The following is a 13,175-nucleotide window of genomic DNA, read 5'->3' on the forward strand; positions in this document are numbered from 1 at the left end:
AGGCTCAAGTGACCTCTCTGACACCCTCATTTTCACCAATGGCCTCTACTGAATTCATCAGGTTGCTTAGCACTTTTGTGTCACACTTTCAGTTAACTTTCAGCGACGCAGATTCTGGTTATTCAGGCTCTTTGTGTTTATGCCATGTTATTGTCTGAGCAAGAAAGCAGAAAGAAGAAATGACTAGAGATGAAAGTCCCATCAGTGGTGTTTACTGTTTGTGCGGAGAGACTGGAGTCGTCCTTAATTTCTTTCTTTGCCTCAAACGCACATCCAATGCACACGTCCTGTTGGATCTAATTCCAAAACAGGCCTTAAATCTGACTACAGATCATCTCCCCACAATATCCTAGGGGACCACCACTTCTCACCTGGACCACTGCGATAGCCCCCTCCTTTGGCCCCCGCCCCCTGCCTCTGTGCTTGTTCTAGTCTCCTACACACAGTAACCAGAGCGGCCTTTCTTAGTGTAAATCAGATCGTGTCACTTTTCTGCTCCAAAACAAATAAAAGCAAGCAAACAAAAAACACCTCTAGTCACTTCCTGTTACACCTAGAATAAAATCCCAACTCGTCACCTAGCGGCTACACCAGCCCACGCTCCACATCCAGCCCTGGTCCTGTTCTTTCCTTCTTGTTCACTATCCTCCATACTCCTTTCTTTCTTCCCTCCTACTTGCCAAGCTTGTTCCCTTTGAACGGTTTTTGTGTGTAGACCACATTCCCCCTCCCTCCAATTTTTTATAAGTCTGTCACCTTTTCATCATTTATGTCTCAACTCAAATGACACTTCCTCAAAGAGGCTTTCCCTGGCTAGCTAATACAGCACCCACCACTTCCCCATGCCCCTCTCTACAAAATTTTACCTGAAAATATTACTTGTCAATAATTGATACACACACACACACACACACACACACGGAAGCAAGAAAATGTCTATTTTTCTATTTTTATTTTAATCAAAATTATTAGATGTACATAATGTTAAAAGTCAAGTGATTCTGCATAAATGGCTGCATTTACACGTGTGCTCTTTACAGCAGCAGCATGTAGTATTCTAATATGATTCCTTTTCACAATTCAATTTCACACTCCTTTGATTATTTAGTACTCTTTAGATGCATCAACTATTCAATTTTTTCATCTTGTAAACTTTCCTTGTGCCTCCCGAGCTTGTCCACTCTGGGCTGCCTGGTGCAGAGCCATCAATGCTAGAAATTCCCTTTACCACCGCCAACACCAGGGATTAGAGAGTCTTCTCTCTCCTATTTGGCTTACTTATTTCCTAAAGGAGGTTTGCTCCCACCCTTTAATGGGACATAGCCTCTTTTAGCTTCCGGAGAAAGGATATTTGGGAAATACATTTTCTGAGACTTGACATTCCTACAAACATCTTCCTTTAAATATCTTCAGTTTTCCTCCTTGTTATGAAGTTTGTGAAATACATGTTCCAATTAAGAAGTCTGAAGTCATGACCCATGCTTTGTAATGGATCCGATCCGGTTTTGTTTGTTTGTTTGTTTGTTTTTTCTTTTTCTCTGTAGAAACTTATATGAGCTACCCTTTTTGTAAGTGTTTAGAAATTTCTCAGCCATGTTCGATGGTGTGGTGTGGGTCTTTTTCTAAAATCCATTTTGTTGGGTACTCATTCAGCTTTTTCAATCTGAAAAGTCATGCCCCAAGAAGTGTTTTAGAATTTTTTATTTAAATTTTACCCTTCCTTTTCTCTGCTCTCTTTCTGAAATTCCAGTTATTTGGATGTTGGACCATATTTTCTTACAGCTTTTTATTTTCTTGTCATATTTTCTCTTCTCTCCTGTTTTCCATTTATTTTGCTCTATTCTCTGGGAAACTTCCTCTGTTTTATTTTTCAAACATTATTGAATTACATATTTCTGTTTTCCTACTATTTATTTCTCAGGGCTCTTTTTTTGTTGTTGGATGTTCCTCTTTTAAAAAAAAAATCATTATTGTTATTTTCCTATCTTCTGTCATGGCTGCTGTATCTTATATCTCCGGGGATATTAATGAGAGTTTGTTCTTGTTTTTCTTGCTTTGCCTAATCTCTGTGTCCTGCAAGTTGCTTTTCTCTGTTCACTTGGTTTCCACATTTCTTGGTAGAGGCTTTCCTCAGACACAGATAATCCTTGACATTTGGCTTATCTGTAAGAGTGGGCACCTTAAAATTGATTGATGTGTGAGGACTATAGACCATGGTTTTTACTGTGTGGCAATTAGGCGGGGTCCTGTCCTTGAGAGACACTTAGGTGTAAGTATTTTAAGTCTATCTCTTGGGCTGGTCACAACTCCTAATGAAGGCTCTTTTAGGCTCCTGCCTGGATAACCTTGGTCTAGCACCCAGTGTTCTAGGAATTCTAATGGAGAAAAGGATGGTGAAGGGGAGTGGAGGCCATTTTCCCAGAATTCAGTGCGTCCCAGCATTCAGCATTCAGGAAACTCAACCTACCTGTTTTGAGTAGGGTGCCCATTCCTCAACATATTCTACAGGCCTTCTCCTTCAGCCTATGTGTTTGATGATGTAGAGTGGCAAAAGCAATCTGTTTCTTCTACTGACCTGTATCCAAACATCCATTTTTTAGCTTTTCTTTACTTCCAGTTTTGGAAGTACATTGCTGAGACGTAGGGGGCTTTGCTGGTGTCAGTCGGACCACTTTTCAGCTTTCCTCATTGCCAACTATGGATTCAGCTTTCTCAGATCTGTTAAATCCGTTACTGACGGTCTGCTTGTTCTTTCACTTCCAAAATTTATCACTGTTTTCTTATTACCTGTCCTCTTTGTTCTTTGGGATTGATGCTTTAAAAAAAAATCCGTTTATGGTTGCTCTAGTGGGATTTGTAGAGAAAGCAAAAATGAATCCATCTGTTCAGTTGGCCATGTTTTATTCACACTTGTACGCACAGATGATAAGCAGGAATTCTGTCTGTAATGTTTACTGCTATATCTCCTAGTGCCACAGTACCTGGAACATACTAGATATATGATAAATATTTGCTGAATGACTGGCCGGTTGACAGCCCAACTAACTAGCTTGGTTAGATTTCTGAATAGCCTAAAAGCTGCAAACTTTGTAGATGACAGCGTTGTGGCTACATTTACAATGAGGTATGTCTAAAGGCAGGAGATGTAAGGTTTGTTTAAAGATACTTTCATTCTATTGTGTGTCCTTTTAAATTTTTTTATTAATGTTTTCTGGATTTTTCATTAAGAATGTAAAAGAGAAATATGAATTGCTGTAACAGAGTACTTCAGGAGGAATATGATGAATATAAGTAAAATATAGTGTATGATAGCTTTTATTTCACTGAACCATAACTTTTTATTCCACTTTTCTGTCCCACTCAAGCATACACAGGGTTTCCAGGCGGGAATGCCGGCCCGTTCTCAGGCAGTTTATTCCGCTTTCCCATTCTCGAATCCCGAGATATAAACTGTTTTCTGTTCTCCACGATGAATTGTTTCCACAAAGTGATGGCCGCTACTACCAACCACCTGGGTTCAAGGATCCTATTTTCTGACCAACTTTTCTCGGGATTCGGGAACAAGAAAGCGAAAAAATTCCTGAAAATGGGTGGGAATTCCCACCTGGAAACCCTAAGCACACACACCATGTAAATACAGTGATTTTAGATCTCTTTCAATTTTTTAATTTCCTTAGAGTTTGGTTATTATTCCCTGTTGTCAGGATGGCAAATTCCTAGCAGTTTCCATGACTCCATCTTGTTCCATAAAAGTATTTTAAATATGTTTTGAACATGAAAAGGACACTAACTTCCCATGATGATAATAACCAACGTTAGAGTTCCCAATGGGGGAATGAGGGCAAATATAAAAACATAAGGTAAACAAAAGAAAACGTAGAAACAAAGGAAATTCAAGGGAATCATTTCTGTTTTACAAACCAGAGTCACGTCCCATCAAGTAGTCAAGTATGCCTGTACTCATTAATTTAAATAACATTTATTGAGCATCTATTATGTCTACCAAGCTGTGTCAAACCTGGAAACTTCTGATGCCCTGTCAGGGTACTCATTCTACACTTATTTAGTTAAACTGATTTGAAGTTCAATTTTCTGTTGCTATTTTAATGTCCATGGGAGTTTTATTGTAGCAGTAGACATTTTTATCCCTATGCCATTTTGGTACGGTGTGTAACCTCCTTACATCCATTTCTAGTTAGCCTGTTCACAGATGATAAATTGAAAGTACTGTGTGAGTAACGCGCTACCCATGGGCTCCGAGAAAACCCATGCTGAAGCCGGAATTAGAACTCGAGTCTCTGATGCATTCATCTTAGTCTAGTAAGTGGTACCCCTGACTATAGATTTTAATAATTCTACACAATTGAGGAAAAAGACAACGTGTAACCCTTGAACAGTCATAGACATAAAACCCAAAAGTATAGAAAAATGAGAGAAGGAAACCCGGGTTATCCTATGCTTATTCAGGAAAGTCTTCATGTGGAATATCTCATTTAAAATATCTTTTTTTTTTCAAATATAGGTCTTTTTTTTCAAATATTAGTTGGTAATAGGCATGATTTGGGGGAATTGTACACACAGAGCTGAGAGATGTGGGTTCTTCTTTTAAATAGTCTTCAATAATTAATCATGAATTCATTTATGTACGGTGAGTTAGGCCATTCCTTTTTTAAAAAACGATTTTTAAATTTATCAAATACAGTGCATCTCCAAAGAGATGGGTACACTAGCAGTGGTACTGTAAAGGTAAAACATGTAAACTCCAATCATATTATCTTATTCCTTTAGAATTTCTAAGTCATAGACCCACGTTTTTTGAAAGAGGCCTGGGACCCTGGAGCTGGTTTTGTGATGACTGGCTTGAGGACCATCTTTCTTTTTTTCCGCCTTCTTTTTGTCCCGTCTCTCCTTCACCTCCTCTTTGCCCCTCTCCACCCTCTCTGCTGGGGAAGGGGATCATCCTCAGGCAAGGGCAGGAAGGAGAGGGAGCTGTTCTCCCAGGAGGCTGGAGCTAATGGGGGCCTGTGGATCTTTCAGCAGGGCCTGTCACTGATGACCGTGTGGGAGAGGTCCCTTCTCCCGGCTCTGTGACCTCTTGGTAAACTATTTGTTTTTCCTTGTATTGATTACAAAAACAAGCCTGTAACTCCCTATCAAGGGCATTGCTTTGAAGAATCGCACACATTTAAAATAGACGAATTCACAAAACCGTGGATCCTTGCCTTTGTTGGATGCTGCAATTCAGGCAAACCAGATTGTTGGTGATATTAAAACGGAATCCCTGAAAGAAGCTGGGGACGCTTCCAGGCTTCCAGTTTTTGAAAGAACATGAACCACACGTTTAAAATTAAAAAAAAAATCAGTATACTACTCCAAATATTAAACCATCTGAAGTAAGAATTCTTATTAATTGTAAGCATCTGAAGACTAAAATACTTTTATCTTTATTAACAGTTGACCCTAAAAAGGGCCTCTCAGTATTTGAAAAACTGGAGCTATTGATTTCCCTTGTATTCACCGGAGTCTATTTTTTCCTTACTGTACTGCTTTGTAAAGTAAAATTCAAGAACCCAAGGCAACTTGATCGCCTGCAAGTATGCATCTTTACAGTAGGGAGACCTCCAGGTTGTATACCTATTGACATTGCTTAATAAAAACATCTAGAATAATGGTGCTTCTGGTTGTGTTTCCAATAGTGATGTGATTGCAGCCCACTGTGGATTAAATTACCAATCCTTTGAATTCTGACCTTCTGTCTAAAACAGCTTTAGAGGTTACTCTTTTTTTTTTTTTTTCGATTGGGAGACTGGAGGGGGGAAAAGTTAATGCTGCTGCTTGAAGGAAGAAAAAAATCCTATAGGTTATTAGATTTTGGTTTTTTATTTTTCCCCTTCTTGGCATTTCCTTTGTAACAGTAATAGAGCTTCTTGATCCAGAATACCTAAAATGGACCTCCCAATGCCTAAGGAGACTTGGAGGGCATTTTGGATGTAATCATTTCCTAGGTGAACAAATCAAGTGTTTATGATGTAATAGCTATTAAGATCAAAGCATAGCACACTGGGTAACTGAAATTAAGAAATTCAAAAGGGAAGACATGAACAGAACTGTGAAACAAGTTGTCCGTATAACTGCTTGTTGTGAACTCGGACTTTCAGCTTCTCTTTTTTAGTGTAAAGAAAAAATTGGGAATATTTATAATCCCTACTGTAGCAAGATAGTTCACCTTTTTTTTTTTTTTATAAATAATGAGAAAAAAATATCCACCTCCTGATTTAATCATTTCAAGTTTAAGGATTCATCACAATTTTTCCCTGTTGACAATTTAATGTGCTTTTATTTTTGAATCTGTGAACTAACTTGCAAATGTGTTTTTAAATAAGCTGATGTATCGTGCTTATGTCTATTCTATATTGAATATATTGTTTCGGTATATATTGTTTCAATATATCACATACCTTTCCGGACTTATTAACCTTGTTGGGTCTCACCTTGCTCCAAAATGATATTGTAACCAGGATGTATTAATGCCCCAGTGTTCCGTCTGCCATTTCCTGGTAACTGTGATGGTGCTGGAGAAATGAGGCAGATCCCAAAACAAATAGTTAGCGGGGGGGTTGAGGACGGGGGTGGGGGGATGACATATTTTTTAGAAACAGGACCAATACAGATAAGCTGTGACATTGTTTGTTAAAATAAATGAAGGAGGAATATCAAAAGCCTAGCACAGTGCCTGGCACATAGTAAGCACTCAATAAATGATCATTCCCTTCCTTCTTCCACGTGATATTCACTGTTTCTGGAGAATTTAAAAACTGTGAACTCAGCTGTCATGAAACCTGGAAAACACAAAGCAAGTTTCCAGATCCTCTTACATGTATTGGGAGGTGCTGACAAGATTGGTTTTGCCCAGGGCTTGGGGGGAAAAAGAGGCTGAAGAGGAGACAACCTGGGTTTTCTAAGTTGCTTCATGTCAACAGAAATCCATTTTACCACGTGAGAAAGCAAAATAGCATATTGCTGAGATTAAGCATATGCTTCCAAGCCCAATTATTTACACATTTTTGGCAGAAAGTAGAAAAAAGTAACTCTGTTTGCCACTTTGAAAAATCAGTTGATTTAAAAATAGAAAACTTAATATATCATTTTTTTTTAAGTATCTCTATCATCCCATTCTCTTCGTTTAAAAATCTACCGCTGCTCTCATTATCATGATTAGTTTCAGGAAGTGCTGCTCCAAGTTTTATTAAGAGTAATAATTAAAAAAAAAAAAACATCCTATGGGCAGTCATTACTACATATGATAACACATTTTCCACCCTACATAAATAAATGGTTATTACTCATATGTATGAATAATAACCAATGTGCTTATTAAGGGGCCAGGACATAGGTCATATTTCCATATTGTGTTGGTATAAAGGCTGCAATATTTATTAAAATAATTTTCCGTGGTACAGTGACTAGTTAGTAATTGCCTCCTTAAATTTACTGTTAAAAGCTATTCACATTGGAGTTTGAATGGAAAACATTTAGCACAATGCTGGTCGACATTCAGTTTGGCGGATTTAATATCATTCTTAAAATAAATAGAGGATGTTTTACTTGGTTGCATTTCAGCAGAAGGCTTCTGGGAGCAGGGCTCTCATTGTAGGTCTCGTGCCAGTGGGGAAAGAGGAGGTCATGGGAGTGACCACTCCAGATGCCAGCAAGGATGCTAATGTCAGCTCTCCAGACACACGTTCCGAGGGTTCCATAAAAAAGCCAGAAATGTATTAGGTTGGTGCAAAACTAATTGCAATCTAAAAGGTTAAAAGCAATTGCAAAAACCACAATAACTTTTGCACCAACCTAACAGTACAATGGCCAAGACCACAAGAAGATAGAGATACCTAGAAACAGAAGGACTAGAAGTACAGTCAGTATTTTGGAATATTCTGTTTGCTGTTCCACTTTGAACAGTTTGAATGGCCAAATGTGGACTTAGTCGCAGATAATACTGGTTTTAATAATGTGGCAGAAATAGTAACTCGGATGCTGCTTTTGAAGAAAAAGCATTGGTCTTTAAGCGCTAATTCTATTTTGCAATGTACCAGCCTAGTATTTTTGAGAAATAATCCCGTGTGAATGGTAGAAACAGAGAGATAAGAGATGGTCGGACCAGGTAATAGCATGCATGCTTAATTTGAAAATTACTTAAAGGTAAACACAAATGGAAGAAAAAGAACTTTTGAGTATAGCTTCTATTGGAAATGTCACGACTACTCAAGAACTTTATGACCATTAATGGAATAGAATAGGTAAAGGGACAGTTGTGTTCTATCCTTTGTTTTCTCAGTGTTTGTTATATTTAAGTTGGTGACATCAACTGTTTACCCTTTTTTTTTTTTTTCAGCAAAGTTCCCAGTTACCTTTTTGGTTGTTTTAATGAATCCCGTATATCTGCCTTTGAATTTTTTAAAATTAGGGACATTTGTTTACTTTTGTAATTATGCCTTTATTTAAAATTCTCTGTTAATTGACAAGCACAAAACATTTCTATCAAAATTACAGGCTTTGATATAACCAGGCACATATCTAGGCAACAGCTTGCTCTGTAAGATGAAACCTGTTTGGAGATACAGTATATGAAAGGTATGTCTCTTTGAGGGTATTCAGACATTTTGTTACAGTTGACTATTTCAAGTGTTTTCCTTTACCAGGTAAAATTATATATGTAATTTTGTTTCAGTAAGAAAAAACATATTAGAAAAATTTTTACTCCTATTCATGTTTATTTTTACTCTTATTCTGCAGGAACTATCATATAGTAATGTTTTCTACTATTACCTGTCTTTACTAATGGCAAAACTTCAGCAAATTTTTCTAATTTCTGTTGTAATATGTATGACTTTATTTAGGGAACACCTGGTCCTTAAAGTTTCTGGTTAAGTATGCAATTATAGTTGGTGAAAATTTAGAAATTGGAAGTTAACAGTGCACTGCCAGTTGTGTCTTATTAGTAATGGCTTACATTTGGGCTATATTTTAGGTGTAAGTTGTATGATAATTATTACATATTTGATATCCAAAGTAGTAACAGGCAATTTATGGATAAGCCTGCGATTGTTTTTAATCCATTTAATTTTAATTTAGGGAAGGAAACCACTTAAAAGTGCTATATGTGCACATAGATATTTCTTTGAGAGCCAACGACTTAGCTCTTCACTATATAATTATGAAGCATGACCTATACCATGTCAACTAGTGGTCACGTTACATTCCTCATGCTTTTCATAATTTTCTTCCTAATGGCATGCATCATTTCTTGCATGGTATGTTGTTTGGTTATAGAAATAAAAATAATTCAGTTTCAATATAAAAATGAATGTAATAAATTTTATTACAATGTAGGCAATTCTGTATATAAGTCATATACTTGACATGATATCCCTCTGGTTCTGACTTCATATAGTTTGTGTCTTCTGGATTTGCCAATATACTCTTTCATGGATCAGAAAAATAATATTGTACCCTTTATGTCTAAAATAATTTTTAAATTAGGGGAAGCATGGGTACAATAGTTTAATGTGAAGTTTCAAACAGGGTTAAATTCTCCAACCAGAACCTCCAATTTTATATTTTATGGAGCTTAGAAATAAATATGATAGCAAAAGCAGTTACTGTTTGATATAGATTGAGTTAGTGTAACATTACATTTCCTCACAGCACTAGAAACCTCCATTACATGCTGAATTTTATTTTCTGCATATATACTTTAGTATATTGAATAAGTGATACTTCTGGTCTGAGAAAGTGCTGTAGGTGGTAACGTAATTCTATTTCTGCTGCATATGTGAACAGATCCAATAGCAATCAACTGATTTTTGACCCGGCTTCCCAAATATGGCAGATGACTAGCCCATGATTCCTTGCCGCTACCATACAAAATGAAATCCTAGGTGAGTTTGCAGTTTGAGCTGTCTCTTGGGTTTGACAAAGCGTTCTTTTCTGAGGAATTCAGATTGGCATCCTTTCCGGGGGATGGGGCGGTCCATATTGAATTTTGGTCATTAGAAGCTTTGTGTTTTGTTGGCCTCAGAATGGTGCTTTTTTACAAATTAGCAAAGATAAGGTAAGGCTGTGTCTGTCTGATTTATTAGTTGATGATCTGGAAATGTATTTTAAAATTATTTAAGCAATTACTGTGATTTGTAAAATGTTTTTTCATATCAAGGCAAGAGCCTTAACGAAACGATGCTTTTTATTACTAATAAAAAGCCCAGATACATAGAATAGTATTATGGGTCATGACAAAACAGTTTTAAGGAAAATCCAATGAGTATAAAGATTTTAGAGTACAAAATTGGTTATGATGAGTGAATAGCATCAAAAATAAACATTGTTATTTGAACTGTGGTGGAGGGCTGGCAAATAGAAATATAATAACCAGTCACATAAGTGATGCCTTCTTTAAATATTTGAGATCGATAAAATGGTAAAGTCATCAATCTAAAACTGAAGTCATTTATTTGCCTAAAATATGATAGTAAGTAAATAACTTAAACTGGAGCTGTGATTTAGTCATAAGCTGAATAGCTCAACTCTCCAGGTGTTACAGATTATCATGCATAGATTCTGAGTTGAGTTCAAATTTTTTTTAAAAAAAGAGCAGACTGTAAAGAAAGAGTTCTAGATAAAATAAACTTTTTCCCCCAAAATCATTCTAAAATATTAACACTGAAATATTAGCTGGTTCATATCCACAAAAGTTGTTCAGGTAAAACTTGCCATTCTAGAAACCATTACAGAATCATCATTCAGGCTTCCATTGTTAAACTGATAATAGCTTACACGTTTGCTTAAAACCTCCCTTTGCGTACTTAACGTGGAAATGGCCATTCCATTTTTTTTATCTTCCCCAGACCTGTCAGTTGGTACATTCGGAAAAAAAAAATTTTTTTTTTTTTTGAAAAGTATCACTTCCCCAAGTTTCAGGGCCTGAAAAAAAAACTTTTGGAAAAGTATAAAAGATAACGTGTAACTAACTACTCCCCAAAGCTCGTAATTGGTAGCTGCTGTAGCCAGAGATGTGTGTTGACAGTGTCTCCGAGAAGTTCTTCTCACACAGCTGTTTATTCTGATAGCATGGGGCGCGTTCATTTACATAATAAATTTTTTTTTTTTTTTTTTTAAAGCAGCAAGGTTGAGTCAGACCGAGCAGGGCTCCTTCCAATTGTTGCATTTAAACCAATAAGGTTAGGACAAGAGAATAGCTGTGGTTTGCGTTGCAAAAACAACAACAACAAAAAAAGCCCCGAGGCTCCACGGGCAGACCTACAAGGCTGCGCAAACAAATCGAGGGATGAGATTCTGCTGTTTCTTTGTCTAGGGTGCTCAGATGCTATCAGCTGCTGCTGTTCGGTGGGGCCAGAGCGCCTGGCTCCAAACGGTCTCTAACCAGAACGGTGGGAGCTGATGGCTCCGAGTTTGGGGCGAGGTAGAAACTCTCCAGTGCCACTTCCGACTTTAAGCCTTCCTGTTGCCGGCCACTGTGGCGGTTTTGTTTCTGGGGAACGCGTTTTCGCTCAGTCGCTCGGCAGCCCGAGCCTGCAGCAGCGGCCAGGCGGCTGTCCCCGCGGCCGGGCTCACCCCTGCAGACGCGCTCCGCTTCCAGCAGCGCCGGGCTCCGCCGAGAGCTCCTAAAAGCCCTCCCGCGCGTCCTTATCCAGGAGCAAAACTATGTCAGGAATGGAGGTTTGCTAAACCAGAAAATTCGAAGGAGCGCATTAAACTGGTGGACGCAGCAGATGTAAGCGCTGTAAGTACAAGCTGACTGTTTGAAAAATTGTAGTGACTGGCAACAGCTGTCCTGTGGGCGAAGCTCAAGATAACAGGGGCGCTTTTAGTATTGTTTTGGTTTCCTTTAAAATGAAAACATGAGAGCATGGGGAAGATTATGACACTTTGTACCTAGTCCTTTATTAGCCACAGGGTTCCATCATAAAAGTATAATTCTTAACCCCCAAATTATCTCAGCGATTAGAATCATTAAGAGATAATGACAAATTAATTGTTAGCAATTACTTTTGTTGTGATCTGTATCAGTAAATAGAACGCATGGCTATATTCTTGGAGCGAGATGACTTCGTATCTCTTTTCTGAATTGCTGCACAAACTTCAACTATTTGTGATACTGAATAAAGCCAGATAGATAGATACTTATGTAGATACATAGATATATCCATTGCAACAGGCAGATAACTTTTCCTACACACTAGGTTGATCTGAGAAAAGAAGGAAGGAATTAACGTTTTGAAAGGACAACAGATAACAAAAGTAGATACCACTTTTTAAGGAAGGAAATCTTTTTGCTTCAGTAAACAAATTTCCCTAGCGTTATATTAAACAGGCTCATCTTCAAAAGGTAAAATAATAAACACTTGCCAAATTGATGTATTTTTCACTTACTGACACTTTATGTGACTCGACTGGACCTTGACATTAAAAAACAAGATTCTAGATTCTTAAACTTTTGAATTACCACTTACAATATTTGTTGTTCAGTATATGAATTGCTCATGGGCTTCTATGTCTTGGAAGGAGTTTTTGAACACATTTAAGCATAGCGTTTGCAAGAATTCAGTAAGTTCAGAGCTGTCATTGAATTTAGACAAGCGTTTTTATGTTTCATTTCTCAAAATGACAAGGGGTAACAAAAAGACGGTATAAGCATATAGTGTCGTTTTATAGGTTTGGGGTTGTTTTTTTGGAATGTGTCTTTCAGAGTAGGTTTTATTTTAGGCTTCTGGGAATGTTTCTGCCCACCTTTTGGATTTGAGAACTCTGGTACATGAATAGTCATACTTTTTGGCATTATCAAATATTTGATATTTGACTTGCTCACTGTTTGAGTTCTCCTAAGGCCCAAAGTGTTCAGTCAGTGAGCAAGCAGCCATGGATTTTCAATCCTGAAAATTCTTCGCGGTGACAGAGAAGCCTAACTGAGCGACTGTTGAAATTGTAGAGTGCCAAAGGGAAGTCAACTGCTATATGAGGTCCGTAGACATGATAAATGATTTTCTCAAAAGAAAATTTCCACTTGAATGCAAAAATTTATCAGAAAACTTTGAAAAGAAGAAAAACACGTGCATGAAGAATAAAACCACTTCTTCCATTTAATCAGATATCAAAAG

The 13,175-nt window shown here is 37.5% G+C and overlaps 1 protein-coding gene across 12 annotated transcripts in view; it reads left to right on the plus strand.

The window, feature by feature from the left end:
• The window catches only part of EYA1 (EYA transcriptional coactivator and phosphatase 1), a 303,123-nt gene that overhangs the window by 135,740 nt on the left and 154,208 nt on the right, over nt 1-13,175 (plus strand). The window contains exons 1-2 of one of the 12 annotated variants that reach the window (XM_033126642.1): nt 8,554-8,634; nt 9,844-9,941. The exons of 7 other annotated variants lie outside the window; for them this stretch is intronic. The gene's annotated coding sequence lies outside the window, so the exon portion shown is untranslated. Of the gene's footprint in view, nt 1-8,553; nt 8,635-9,843; nt 9,942-10,005; nt 10,115-11,220; nt 11,801-13,175 lie in introns of those variants that run through there. 4 more of the 12 variants (XM_033126643.1, XM_033126644.1, XM_033126641.1 and 1 more) reach the window with 4 other exon arrangements.

This window comes from Rhinolophus ferrumequinum, chromosome 14 (assembly GCF_004115265.2).
Source record: "Rhinolophus ferrumequinum isolate MPI-CBG mRhiFer1 chromosome 14, mRhiFer1_v1.p, whole genome shotgun sequence".
In the NCBI taxonomy this organism is placed as follows: Eukaryota; Metazoa; Chordata; class Mammalia; order Chiroptera; family Rhinolophidae; genus Rhinolophus; species Rhinolophus ferrumequinum.